Genomic DNA, 13,287 nt, shown 5'->3' with positions numbered 1-13,287 from the left:
CAGGAGACTGAGAACCACCTGATGTGGATGCTGGAAACCAAACTCTGGATCTCTGGAAAGCAGTAAGTTTTCTTAATTGCTGAGCTGTTCTCTGTCAGCCAGTCATAGCTTTTGATACTAAGTCACTAAGGGTAGGAAATAGCAGATTCATGTAAAGAGGTGATTGTCTCTGGGTTGTAGAAGTAGCTTGCAACTATAACACTTTGGAATTTGTATACCAGGTTGTTTTCCTTCTAAACACTTTTGGTTGGATGAGATGAGATGTGTGTGTGTGAGTTTGTGTGTGTGTGTGTGTGTGTGTGTGTGTGTGTGTGAACTAATATATTTACAGGAAGAAATTAAATGAAGGAATTATTTTTGGGAGAAAATTAAAAATGGAACACAAACGTTGAAAGCTGGGGCTCAGCGTAGGTTTTCAAAAGTCCTTTTATGTAGCTACTAATGCTGATTGTTGAGACACATAATTCAAAAGACTTTGGCCTTTGTTACACTTGCTATATACAAATTCAACTATCTACTATTTGAAAATACTTGAAAGCCTATTGCATGATCTCATTATATGTGGATTCTGAAATGTGGAGGGCCATCCTCACATTCTCCATTGTAAGATGGCGCCGATATCCGGCAGGATGCAGCTAATAAAAGGGCAATACGCAAGCGCCTGGTAAATTCCTCACTCAGGGGGACACGTATGCTGTGGTACGTCATCTGGCACATCTGGCAACGACCAGCCAAAGAGTGACACGTCCTAGGTGAGGATAGTTTCCTATATAAGGAATGGTCTTTCCCTCATTCGGGGTCTCCGTATTGTAAGCTTGTGCTCTAGCTCTCAAGATGCATTAAAGCTATTTCTGCAGAAGGATCCTTTGTGTCCTGCGTCATTCTTGCTGCCGAGACGAAGCGTGGGATATTTGGTGCCAGAAACCCGGGAAAAAGACCTCATCAGCACCTCCGGAGACCCCTTGGTGACAAGGAGGATTCAGAATTGCAGGTAAAAAAAAAAAAAAAAACGTTCAGAGAGGCATGCCTTTCTTGGATTTTGGTCTGGGGTTGTCGCCGCCTTGGGAAGGATTTGTTGAGGCTATGGTATTTGTTCTCGGAGCCACCCTACTCTTTCTTATTATTATGTACTGTTTTCACCGTTTCCGCTGCTAAAAGGACAGCAGCTGGAGGCGCGTCTCAGTCTCTCATAAATAAGTGAGCTTCGCGCAGCTCCCCTTTACTGTTGGGGAGCAGGGACGCGATAGCACCGCCCGGGAAGTGCGCGTAAGACTCCCGTATATAAGAGAGCAGCGTGTCTGTTTCTACTCACGCCTTGTCAGACGGACGTAGATAAGCCGCTGGGCGTTCTTGGTCCCTCATGGGATCCTCACAGTCTGTGATCACGGCTCTGGAAACGGTGCTAAAGCAGAGGGACATTAAAATTGGAGGAAGAACACTTAAAAACTTTGAGAAAGAAGTGGACACAGTGGCTCCATGGTTTGCCTGCTCAGGCTCGTTTACAATTGCCTCATGGGACAAACTTGGAAGGAACCTAGACAGAAAATTGGCGGATAAAGATCGGCATCTAGGAACTAAAGCCATATGGAAACTAGTCAAAAATTGCTTAGCAGATGAAGTGTGCAAGGCAGCAATTGTAGGAGGGCAGACCACACTCGAGGTACTTCGAGACAGTATGTCAGAAACTGAACGTAGTGAGAGATTAGGCGCGCGCAAGAAAAAGGACGTCCTGAGAAAGAAAAAGAGCCCTCCCATTAAGTCCGTGGATAAGGGAGTGTTAAAGCTTTCAGATTCCAGCACTTCCCTCTCTACACAGCAACCGGGAGGGGGAGCCAGCATATACCCTGTGAACGAGCTAGAAGCGCTGAACCTCGACAGTTCTGATAGCTCTGAGAATGGTCTTAGATTCAGAGGAGGAGGCCGAGTTAGATGAGGAAGCAGCTAGATATGAGGAAGAGAAATATCACCCCGAGGAACGAAAGAAAGGTAATAAAAAGCTTCTGCCGCGGCACTCGCCAACCGCACCCCCTCCATATGAGGCGCGCTCTTGCACATTCTCTTTAGTCCCTGATAGGGTGAGAAGGAAGCTGCGGATGACGTTCCCGGTCTTTGAAACGCGGGAGGGTGAGCGGGTTCATGCCCCAGTCGAATATAATCAGATAAAAGAGCTGGCGGAGTCTGTCAGAAAGTACGGAGTTACAGCCAATTTCACCATAACCATTCTTGAAAGGCTGGCTCTAAATTATTTGACACCCGCCGATTGGCAGATGATTGCAAAAGCGACCCTTGTGAACATGGGCCAATATATGGAATGGAAGGCCCTTTGGTATGAAGCGGCTCAAACACAGGCCAGAGCTAATGCCACGGCGTTAACGCCTGAGCAGCAAGAATGGACGTTTGAACTCTTGACAGGACAGGGTCGCTTCGCAGCGGACCAAGCTAATTACCATTGGGGCGCTTATGTTCAAGTCTCCAGCTCGGCCATTAAGGCCTGGAAGGCACTCACCAAGAAAGGAGGGGCCGGTAATCAACTTACTCATATCATCCAGGGACCTCAGGAACCGTTCTCAGACTTCGTAGCCAGAATGACAGAGACTGCAGGACGAATATTTGGTGATGTGGAGCAAGGAGCACCGCTCATAGAACAGCTCGTTTATGAACAAGCCACTCAGGAATGCCGGGCAGCTATAGCACCCAGAAAAAACAAAGGATTACAGGACTGGCTCAGAGTCTGCAGAGAATTCGGCGGGCCTCCTACTAACGCAGGCTTGGCGGCCGCCATTCTCCAGTCCCGGCAACGTCCCCTTAAAGGGACAGATACAAGATCATGTTTTCAATGTGGAAAAATGGGCCATTTAAAAAGAGACTGTAGGAAAACCAAGGTAGACAGGAGGCCTGCAACTATCTGTGCCCGATGTGGCAAGGGCTACCATAGGCCTGACCAGTGCCGCTCAGTGAGGGATATTAAGGGAAAATTACTCCCTCTTTTGGAAGTTCAGCCTAATGGGATGTCAAAAAACGGATCGTTGGGCCCCCGGTCCCAGGGCCCTCAAAGATATGGGAACCGCTTTCAGAAAGCCATGACCCTGACAGAGGAGACTCCCCAAGAGGTGACACAAAATTGGACCTGTGTGCCGCCTCCGACTTCTTTCTAATGCCCCAGATGGGCATTCAGCCAATTCCTGCTCAGACTGTGGGGCCTTTGCCCCCAGGAACCATAGGCCTTGTCCTTGGGAGAGGATCTTTCATCCTACAAGGACTGATAGTCCATCCAGGCCTTGTTGAAGCTCAGCACTCTTTTGATATTCAGATTCTTTGTTCAAGTCCCGATGGGGTTTTTTCCATAAGTGAAGGAGATAGAATAGCACAGTTATTACTCCTTCCATGCTCCCAAACCACAATACAGGATACCAAGGGGCCCATGGGGTCCACTGGTAATGATTTGGCATATTTGGTGGTTCATCTTAACAACCACCCAAAATTGAGCTTAGAAATTAATGGAAAGAAATTTGAAGGCATTCTGGATACTGGGGCTGATAAAAGTATAATTTCCTCAAAATGGTGGCCTCAATCATGGCCTACCATAAGATCTTCTCACTCGCTACAAGGCTTAGGCTACCAGTCGTGCCCTAAAATCAGATCTGCCACTCTAACTTGGACGACTGTCGATGACTGACAGGGACAATTTGTTCCCTATGTACTTCCCCTACCTGTTAATGTTTGGGGGAGAGATGTTATGCAGACCATGGGACTAACCTTATCTAAAGAATACCCCCCACAAGTGGCCCACATGATGTCAAGGATGGGCTATAAGGAAGGGAAAGGCCTAGGGCGATTAGAAAAGGGCTGTCTCATGCCCATTGAACCAGTCGCAAACCCCCATAAACAAGGCCTGGGTTTTTCCTAGGTGCCATTGAGGGTTCTATGCCCATACCCTGGCTTACAGAAGAGGCTATATGGGTTCCTCAATGGCATCTATCCTCTGAAAAATTAGAAGCTACCACTAAATTGGTTAATGAACAATTGCAGCTTGGTCATTTGGAACCGTCCATTTCACCATGGAATACTCCTATTTTTGTGATAAAGAAAAAATCAGGAAAAAGGAGACTTCTCCATGATTTGAGAGCCATTAATGCACAGATGCGTTTATTTGGCTCGATCCAACGAGGCCTACCCTTACTCTCCGCCTTACCTAAGCAATGGAAGATAATAATTATAGACATTAAGGATTGTTTCTTTTCCATCCCCTTGTATCCACAGGACAGACAGAGGTTTGCATTTACTATACCAGCTACTAATCATCTTGAACCTGATAAGAGATTTCAGTGGAAGGTCCTACCTCAAGGCATGGCCAATAGCCCCACTATTTGTCAGCTATATGTGCAACGAGCCCTTGAACCTATAAGGAAGCAATTTCCATCTTTGCTTCTGGCTCATTACATGGATGACATTTTAATATGTGATAAAGATTTAACAACCTTACAGACCTCATACCCCATCTTAATCAAAACATTGGGACGATGGGGACTACAAGTCGCTGTAGAAAAGGTTCAAATTGCAGAAATTGGCTCATTTCTGAGATCGGTCATTTATCCTGAAAAAATAGTTCCCCAGAAATTAGAGATTCGCAGAGATCATTTGCATAGCTTAAATGATTTCCAAAAGTTATTGGGAGATATAAATTGGATGAGACCATTTTTAAAGATTTCCTCCGCTGAGTTGAAGCCCTTATTTGATATTTTGGAAGGGGACTCTCATATCTCCTCTCCGAGAGCATTGACCCCAGCCACAAACCGGGCCTTACAAGTTGTAGAAAAGGCCTTACAGGATGCTCAATTGCAGCGCATTGATGAAACCAAACCTTTTGATTTGTGTGTTTTCAAAACTATGCAATTACCAACAGCTGTCTTGGGCACAATGGGCCTTTATAATGGATCCATCCCAATGCATCTCCTGCTAAGATTATTGACTGGTATCCCGATGCGGTCGCTCAGCTTTCACTCCGCGGGTTGAAGGCAGCTATTACTCATTTTTGGGAAAGAACCCAAAACTTTGATAGTACCATATACAGTCATTCAGGTTCAAACATTAGCTGCTACCTCAAATGCTTGGGCAGTGTTAGTTACTTCCTTTGCTGGACAGATAGATAATCATTATCCTAAACACCCCCTATTATGTTTTGCTAGATCACAACCTGTTGTTTTCCCTCGCGTCACATCCCACAGACCGTTAAAAGAAGAGATAACAGTGTATACGGATGGGTCAAAAACAGGGGTGGGAGCATATGTGGTAAATACCCAAGTGTTCTCACGACCATATTTTGAAACCTCACCCCAAGTGGTAGAATGCCTAGTGGTCATGAAGGTCCTTGAAAAATTCCAGATGCCTCTAAATATTGTTTCAGATTCCTCCTATGTGGTCAATGCTGTTAATATCCTTGAAACCGCCGGCGTAATTAAGACAACTAGCAAGGTAACAGAGATTTTCCAAAAAATCCAAATTATTTTAATAAATAGGAGATTCCCTGTATATATTACTCATATACGGGCCCATTCTGGACTCCCTGGTCCAATGAGTTCAGGGAATGATTTGGCTGACAAAGCCACAAAAATGATAGCTGTGGCCGTGGCCTCTCCTCTAGAGGCCGCTAAAACTTTTCATGGCAATTTCCATGTTACCTCAGAAACTTTACGCCGCCGCTTCTCTATAACTAGAAAAGAGGCAAGTGATATAGTCACCCAATGCCAACAGTGCTGCCAGTTCCTCACAGTTCCTCACATCGGGGTCAACCTGAGAGGAATACAGCCATTGCAAATCTGGCAAATAGATGTTACTCATAATTCTACTTTTGGAAAATTACAGTATGTGCATGTATCTATAGATACATGTTCTGGCATTCTACATGCCATCCCACTTACAGGAGAAAAAACAACACATGTCATTCAGCACTACCTTGAAGCATGGAGTGCTTGGGGAAAGCCAAGATGAGTAAAAACTGACAATGGCCCCACCTATATATCTCAAAAATTCCGTCAGTTTTGTGCTCAGATGCAAGTTACCCATCTGACGGGCCTGCCCTACAACCCTCAAGGACAGGGAATCATAGAGCGTGCTCATCGGACGCTCAAATCATATTTAATAAAACAAAGAGGGGGAATTATTATAGATCTCCCCCCAACACCCCGAGTGGCCACTGCTTTGGCCCTTTTTACCTTAAATTTTTTAAATCTTGATGAAGCTGGGCAAACAGCGGCTGAGCGACATTGCTCAGAGCCCAAAAGGACAAAAGAATTAGTTAAATGGAAGGATGTATTGACAAACGAATGGAAGGGCCCGGATCCTGTTTTGATAAGATCCAGGGGAGCTGTTTGTGTTTTTCCACAGGATAATGAAAATCCAGTTTGGGTTCTGGGACGACTTACTCGGAATATCAAGACAGAGGACCAAGAAGATGACAACTCTGGTGATCCTCATGCTGATCCAGGGAGTGCCAATAAAAGTGCAGAGCGAACTACGGTGGGAAATTATGTCAACCTTCCCCCTCCCAATGCCGGTGATGTATAATGCCCAAGTGTTTCCACGTTTCTTTACTACCAACAAAGAATTGGGACTAGCCTATTTACCACTAGATTCCCAAATAGAGCAAGTAAAAGAAAATAGGACTATTCCCCTTAAGGGGAGCCTTTGTTTTGGCATATTCAACAAAATATCTTCTGATCTTCCTTGCATTATGTTGAGTAATCAATCTTCTGCTTGGTTAAGGGAGGCCACATGGGGAACTGGTGTGGAAGACATTGTGGCTAACGCCACAGTTCTCTATGGTTGGTGGCCTTATATTAACTCCTCCACCTGCCCTCTCCGTCAACCAAAGTTGGCACCCTTTTGTAGAGGGACCCAGGATGAAAAACTTACTTTGCCGTGGACTAGTTGCCAGTCCCGGGACTCTGCCTGGGCAGTCCAAAATTTTTCTCCTTCTCCCCTGATTTGGGAGGTGGAGTGAACGAGTGAACTTCACCACATTGATCCTAGATGGTCCAATAATAATCCCTTTGATCAATGGATGCTTTGTGGCATTAATGGTAGCTGCACTGATCTTATGCCCATGGCGATGCTACTTGGAGGAAAGGGCGAAAAGGGACGGTTATCATTTTCCTGGACGGGGAAACTTTACGCCGCCGCTTCTCTATAACTAGAAAAGAGGCAAGTGATATAGTCACCCAATGCCAACAGTGCTGCCAGTTCCTCACAGTTCCTCACATCGGGGTCAACCTGAGAGGAATACAGCCATTGCAAATCTGGCAAATAGATGTTACTCATAATTCTACTTTTGGAAAATTACAGTATGTGCATGTATCTATAGATACATGTTCTGGCATTCTACATGCCATCCCACTTACAGGAGAAAAAACAACACATGTCATTCAGCACTACCTTGAAGCATGGAGTGCTTGGGGAAAGCCAAGATGAGTAAAAACTGACAATGGCCCCACCTATATATCTCAAAAATTCCGTCAGTTTTGTGCTCAGATGCAAGTTACCCATCTGACGGGCCTGCCCTACAACCCTCAAGGACAGGGAATCATAGAGCGTGCTCATCGGACGCTCAAATCATATTTAATAAAACAAAGAGGGGGAATTATTATAGATCTCCCCCCAACACCCCGAGTGGCCACTGCTTTGGCCCTTTTTACCTTAAATTTTTTAAATCTTGATGAAGCTGGGCAAACAGCGGCTGAGCGACATTGCTCAGAGCCCAAAAGGACAAAAGAATTAGTTAAATGGAAGGATGTATTGACAAACGAATGGAAGGGCCCGGATCCTGTTTTGATAAGATCCAGGGGAGCTGTTTGTGTTTTTCCACAGGATAATGAAAATCCAGTTTGGGTTCTGGGACGACTTACTCGGAATATCAAGACAGAGGACCAAGAAGATGACAACTCTGGTGATCCTCATGCTGATCCAGGGAGTGCCAATAAAAGTGCAGAGCGAACTACGGTGGGAAATTATGTCAACCTTCCCCCTCCCAATGCCGGTGATGTATAATGCCCAAGTGTTTCCACGTTTCTTTACTACCAACAAAGAATTGGGACTAGCCTATTTACCACTAGATTCCCAAATAGAGCAAGTAAAAGAAAATAGGACTATTCCCCTTAAGGGGAGCCTTTGTTTTGGCATATTCAACAAAATATCTTCTGATCTTCCTTGCATTATGTTGAGTAATCAATCTTCTGCTTGGTTAAGGGAGGCCACATGGGGAACTGGTGTGGAAGACATTGTGGCTAACGCCACAGTTCTCTATGGTTGGTGGCCTTATATTAACTCCTCCACCTGCCCTCTCCGTCAACCAAAGTTGGCACCCTTTTGTAGAGGGACCCAGGATGAAAAACTTACTTTGCCGTGGACTAGTTGCCAGTCCCGGGACTCTGCCTGGGCAGTCCAAAATTTTTCTCCTTCTCCCCTGATTTGGGAGGTGGAGTGAACGAGTGAACTTCACCACATTGATCCTAGATGGTCCAATAATAATCCCTTTGATCAATGGATGCTTTGTGGCATTAATGGTAGCTGCACTGATCTTATGCCCATGGCGATGCTACTTGGAGGAAAGGGCGAAAAGGGACGGTTATCATTTTCCTGGACGGGGAATATCCACCCTTCAGCCTCTGTCTGGACAGCTACTCGTATAAAATATAAACCTTACTGGAGCACGGGGTTTAACCCTGCTCCGGTTTGTGTCTGGCCGCCATTTGTGTGGATTATAAGTAATGCCACTAAAGTTTCTAAATTGAAATGTACAGACGGTTCATGTTTTTATGCCCTGTGTTGGGATGCTAGCCAATATCCCATAGCGGTAGTTACCCGTATGCCTCGCTTTATCCCGGTCCCTGTTGAGACTCCGGGGACCCTGACCTTATTTAGAGGAAAGAGAGATGTTGGCATTTCTGCGATCATTGTTGGCATTATTGCTACAACGGCAGTTGCTGCCTCAGTTACTGCTTCGGCATTGGCCTTGTCAAACACAGTACAGACAACCCAAACTATCAATGATTTATCGGCTACCGTCTCTGTGGCTCTGGACAGACAGTCCTCAGCTAATACTCAGATAAAAGGAGGCCTCATGCTTGTTAACCAATGTATAGATCTGGTCCAAGAGCAACTAGACATCCTATGGCAATTGGCCCAGCTTGGCTGTGAACAAAAGCTCCCCGGCCTTGGTGTCACGTCTATACAGTATGAACAATTTACCAAAGCTGCTAATTTGTATAAAACCCTTTCACAGCATTTGTTACAGAATTGGACCTCGGATTTTGAGCAGACGCTCAGGGAATTGAGAGTGTCCATCATTCAAATAAACTCTACCTGACTGGATATGTCTTTGACAGAAGGATAGTCATCCTGGATCACCTCAGCAGTCTCTTATTTTAAGGAGTAGGTTGGGGTGGGAATTTTTGGAGCAGTCCTCTGCTGCGGATTAGTGTTACTCCTCTGGTTGCTTTGCAAATTAAGATGTCAAACAAAGAGGGACAAAATTGTGATCGCCCAGGCGCTTATAGCCCTTGAACAAGGAGCATCAGCTGATATTTGGTTAACCATGCTTAAGCAATAGGTCGCTGGCTGGACAGCTCTTGCACTCCTAGAATCTCGGTTAATTGCACAGGATTAGAGCATCCGGCTTGAGCAACCCATGAGGGATGACGAGCTTTGCATTGCACAGGGAAGCTCTACCAAACACGCTCCCTGGAAGGCATGTCATATTACATGAGGGTATCTGCCCCAGTTTTCCCTCCCTCGAAAAAATGGCAGTGTGACAGGTCGGGAGTGCCCTGGGTCTCAACAACAGCTTAAGGGAATCTCTCTTGTACAGGTTCGCCAACTTTGTGCGAGGATATGACCTCTGCCTTCACCCTCCTATTTATGGGTGTCCTATTTGCTTAAAAACAGATAAGGGTGAGATGTGGAGGGCCGTCCTCACATTCTCCATTGTAAGATGGCGCCGATATCCGGCAGGATGCAGCTAATAAAAGGGCAATACGCAAGCGCCTGGTAAATTCCTCACTCAGGGGGACACGTATGCTGTGGTACGTCATCTGGCACATCTGGCAGCGACCAGCCAAAGAATGACACGTCCTAGGTGAGGATAGTTTCCTATATAAGGAATGGTCTTTCCCTCACTCGGGGTCTCCGTATTGTAAGCCTGTGCTCTCGCTCTGAAGATGCATTAAAGCTATTTCTGCAGAAGGATCCTTTGTGTCCTGCGTCATTCTTGCTGGCGAGACATAACGTGGGACACTGAAACGCTGGAATGACTGAAGGGTATAATAGAATATAGACGGTAGACAGGGGATAATAGAGCAAGAGCCTCGGAGGTGGGATGATGGGTAAAAATTTGGAAAGTTACATGAAATGACAATAAGTTGGGTTGAGAATGTAAATAGGGTAATACAGAACTTGTCAAGCATGCTGCAAGCCCTGGGTTCCACTTTGAGAGATACCTGAAATACTAGCATTTGAGGGATAGAAACAAGAGCATCAGAATTTTAAGATTTTCTCTGATACATAGTATGTTCTAGATATTTATGGCCAGCATGGGCTTCCATCTAAAAGTAAATAAAATTCACATGAAGAAAAGTGATGTTATTTATTATCTTCTCATCAGTCAAAATTTAAATCAAGATATCAAACCATTCTTATGATGGAAGAATTGTTATTTTTAATGAGAATGCCCAGTTTTTTTCAAAGAAAAAAGTGGCATCTGATGGATAGTATTTTAAATAATTCTCAAAATATAAACCAGAGTCAAGTAGGGGCACAGATTATCAAGCCTGGTGGCCTGAGTTCAATTTATTTTTTGCAAGATTGTAAAAGAAGAGAAAGTTGTCTCTGACATCCAATCACATGCTTTTGCATGTACACACACACACACACACACACACACACACAACCACACACACACATTTTTTAAGTTCTTGTTATTTTTCAACATGATTTATAACATTGTTATTTGACATTGCAAATGAATATGGCAAATCAGAAGAGAAATAACTTGAAATGCTAATCATGCTCTGGTGATGCCAACTGGATTCATTTTGTACTTCTTTGCAATTTATAGCAAAAATGTATTCATTTTGACACTCATGTTACTTGGTAGAGTTGCTAAACATTCTTATTAATATTGCAGAAAAGACAGAGCACCTGAACAATCTAAATACTTAAGCATAGTTTGCCTGATCTTAGCTAATTATTCTTGTATTTACAAAATCAAAAGTACTTAAGTAATAAACACACAAAATATTATTTATCATCTTAAAAATGTCAATCACATTGGGAATCAACATTATATGTGAAAGCTTGCATAATTTAAATTTACCAGTATAATTGAAGTATGCTTTAATAAGTTTACATATTAAAAATAATCCTGTTTCAACAGTACAAGGAAAATTAGCCTCATCTGATTACATCCTCATTTAACTGCTTAATATCTCACTTGTACTTAATGACTGTATCAAATAAATCCTTCTAATTCGCAGTAAAATTTTAATTCCTTGAAAATAATATAGTAAAAAATGAGCAGCAACTTTATAGAGCATGCATTAAAATTGTAGACTGAGTCAATAACAAAATACTTGATGTTCTTTACTTTTTATATATATTTTTTATTACTAACTTGAGTATTTTTTATATACATTTCGAGTGTTATTCCCTATCCCGGTTTCCGGGCAAACATCACCCTCCCCCCTCCCCTTCCTGATGGGTGTTCCCCTCTCAACCCTCCCCCCATTGTCGCCCTCCCCCCAACAGTCTAGTTCACTGGGGGTTCAGTCTTAGCAGGACCCAGACCTTCCCTTCCACTGGTGCTTTTACTAGGATATTCATTGCTACCTATGAGGTCAGACTCCAGGGTCAATTCATGTATAGTCTTTAGATAGTGGCTTAGTCCCTGGAAGCTCTGGTTGTTTGGCATTGTTGTACATATGGGGTCTCGAGCCCCTTCAAGCTCTTCCAGTTCTTTCTCTGATTCCATTAATGGGGGTCCCGTTCTCAGTTCAGTGGTTTGTTACTGGCATTCGCCTCTGTATTTGCTGTATTCTGGCTGTGTCTTTCAGGAGCGATCTACATCCGACTCCTGTCGGTCTGCACTTCTTTGATTCATCCATCTTGTCTATATGGGTGGCTGTATATGTATGGGCCACATGTGGGGCAGGCTCTAAATGGGTGTTCCTTCAGTCTCTGTTTAATCTTTGCCTTTCTCTTCCCTGCCAAGGGTATTCTTGTTCCCCTTTTAAAGAAGGAGTGAAGCATTCACATTTTGATCATCCGTCTTGAGTTTCATTTGTTCTAGGCATCTAGGGTAATTCAAGCATTTGGGCTAATAGCCACTTATCAATGAGTGCATAACATGTATGTCTTTCTGTGATTGGGTTAACTCACTGAGGATGATATTTTCCAGTTCCAACCATTTTCCTATGAATTTCATAAAGTCGTTGTTTTTGATAACTGAGTAATATTCCATTGTATAGATGTATCACATTTTCTGTATCCATTCCTCTGTTGAAGGGCATCTGGGTTTTTTCCAGCTTCTGGCTATTATAAATAAGGCTGCGATGAACATAGTGGAGCACGTGTCTTTTTTATATGTTGGGGCATCTTTTGGGTATATGCCCAAGAGAGGTATAGCTGGATCCTCAGGCAGTTCAATGTCCAATTTTCTCAGGATCCTCCAGACTGATTTCCAGAATGGTTGTACCAGTATGCAATCCTACCAACAATGGAGGAGTGTTCCTCTTTCTCCACATCCTCGCCAGCATCTGTTGTCCCCTGAGTTTTTGATCTTAGCCATTCTCACTGGTGTGAGGTGAAATCTCAGGGTTGTTTTGATTTGCATTTCCCATATGACTAAAGATGTTGAACATTTCTTTAGGTGTTTCTCAGCCATTCGGCATTCCTCAGCTGTGAATTCTTTGTTTAGCTCTGAACCACATTTTTTAATAGGGTTATTTGTTTCCCTGCAGTCTAACTTCTTGAGTTCTTTGTATATTTTGGATATAAGGCCTCTATTTGTTGTAGGATTGGTAAAGATCTTTTCCCAATCTTTTGGTTGCCGTTTTGTCCTAACCACAGTGTCCTTTGCCTTACAGAAGGTTTGCAGTTTTATCAGATCCCATTTGTCGATTCTTGATCTTAGAGCATAAGCCATTGGTGTTTTGTTTAGGAAATTTTTTCCAGTGCCCATGTGTTCCAGATGCTTCCCTAGTTTTTCTTCTATTAGTTTGAGTGTGTCTGGTTTGATGT

General features: G+C 43.8%; 1 pseudogene; it reads left to right on the top strand.

The window, feature by feature from the left end:
- The first annotated feature begins 2,093 nt into the window (after positions 1 to 2,093).
- LOC148001523 (igE-binding protein pseudogene) lies at positions 2,094 to 3,155 on the top strand (annotated as a pseudogene).
- Positions 3,156 to 13,287: the final 10,132 nt, after the last annotated feature.

The sequence above is a fragment of the Rattus norvegicus genome, chromosome 13 (assembly GCF_021556685.1).
Source record: "Rattus norvegicus strain SHRSP/BbbUtx chromosome 13, alternate assembly SHRSP_T2T, whole genome shotgun sequence".
In the NCBI taxonomy this organism is placed as follows: Eukaryota; Metazoa; Chordata; class Mammalia; order Rodentia; family Muridae; genus Rattus; species Rattus norvegicus.
Note: the sequence above shows the minus strand (reverse complement) of the source record. Positions and strands in the feature narration are given on the sequence as shown.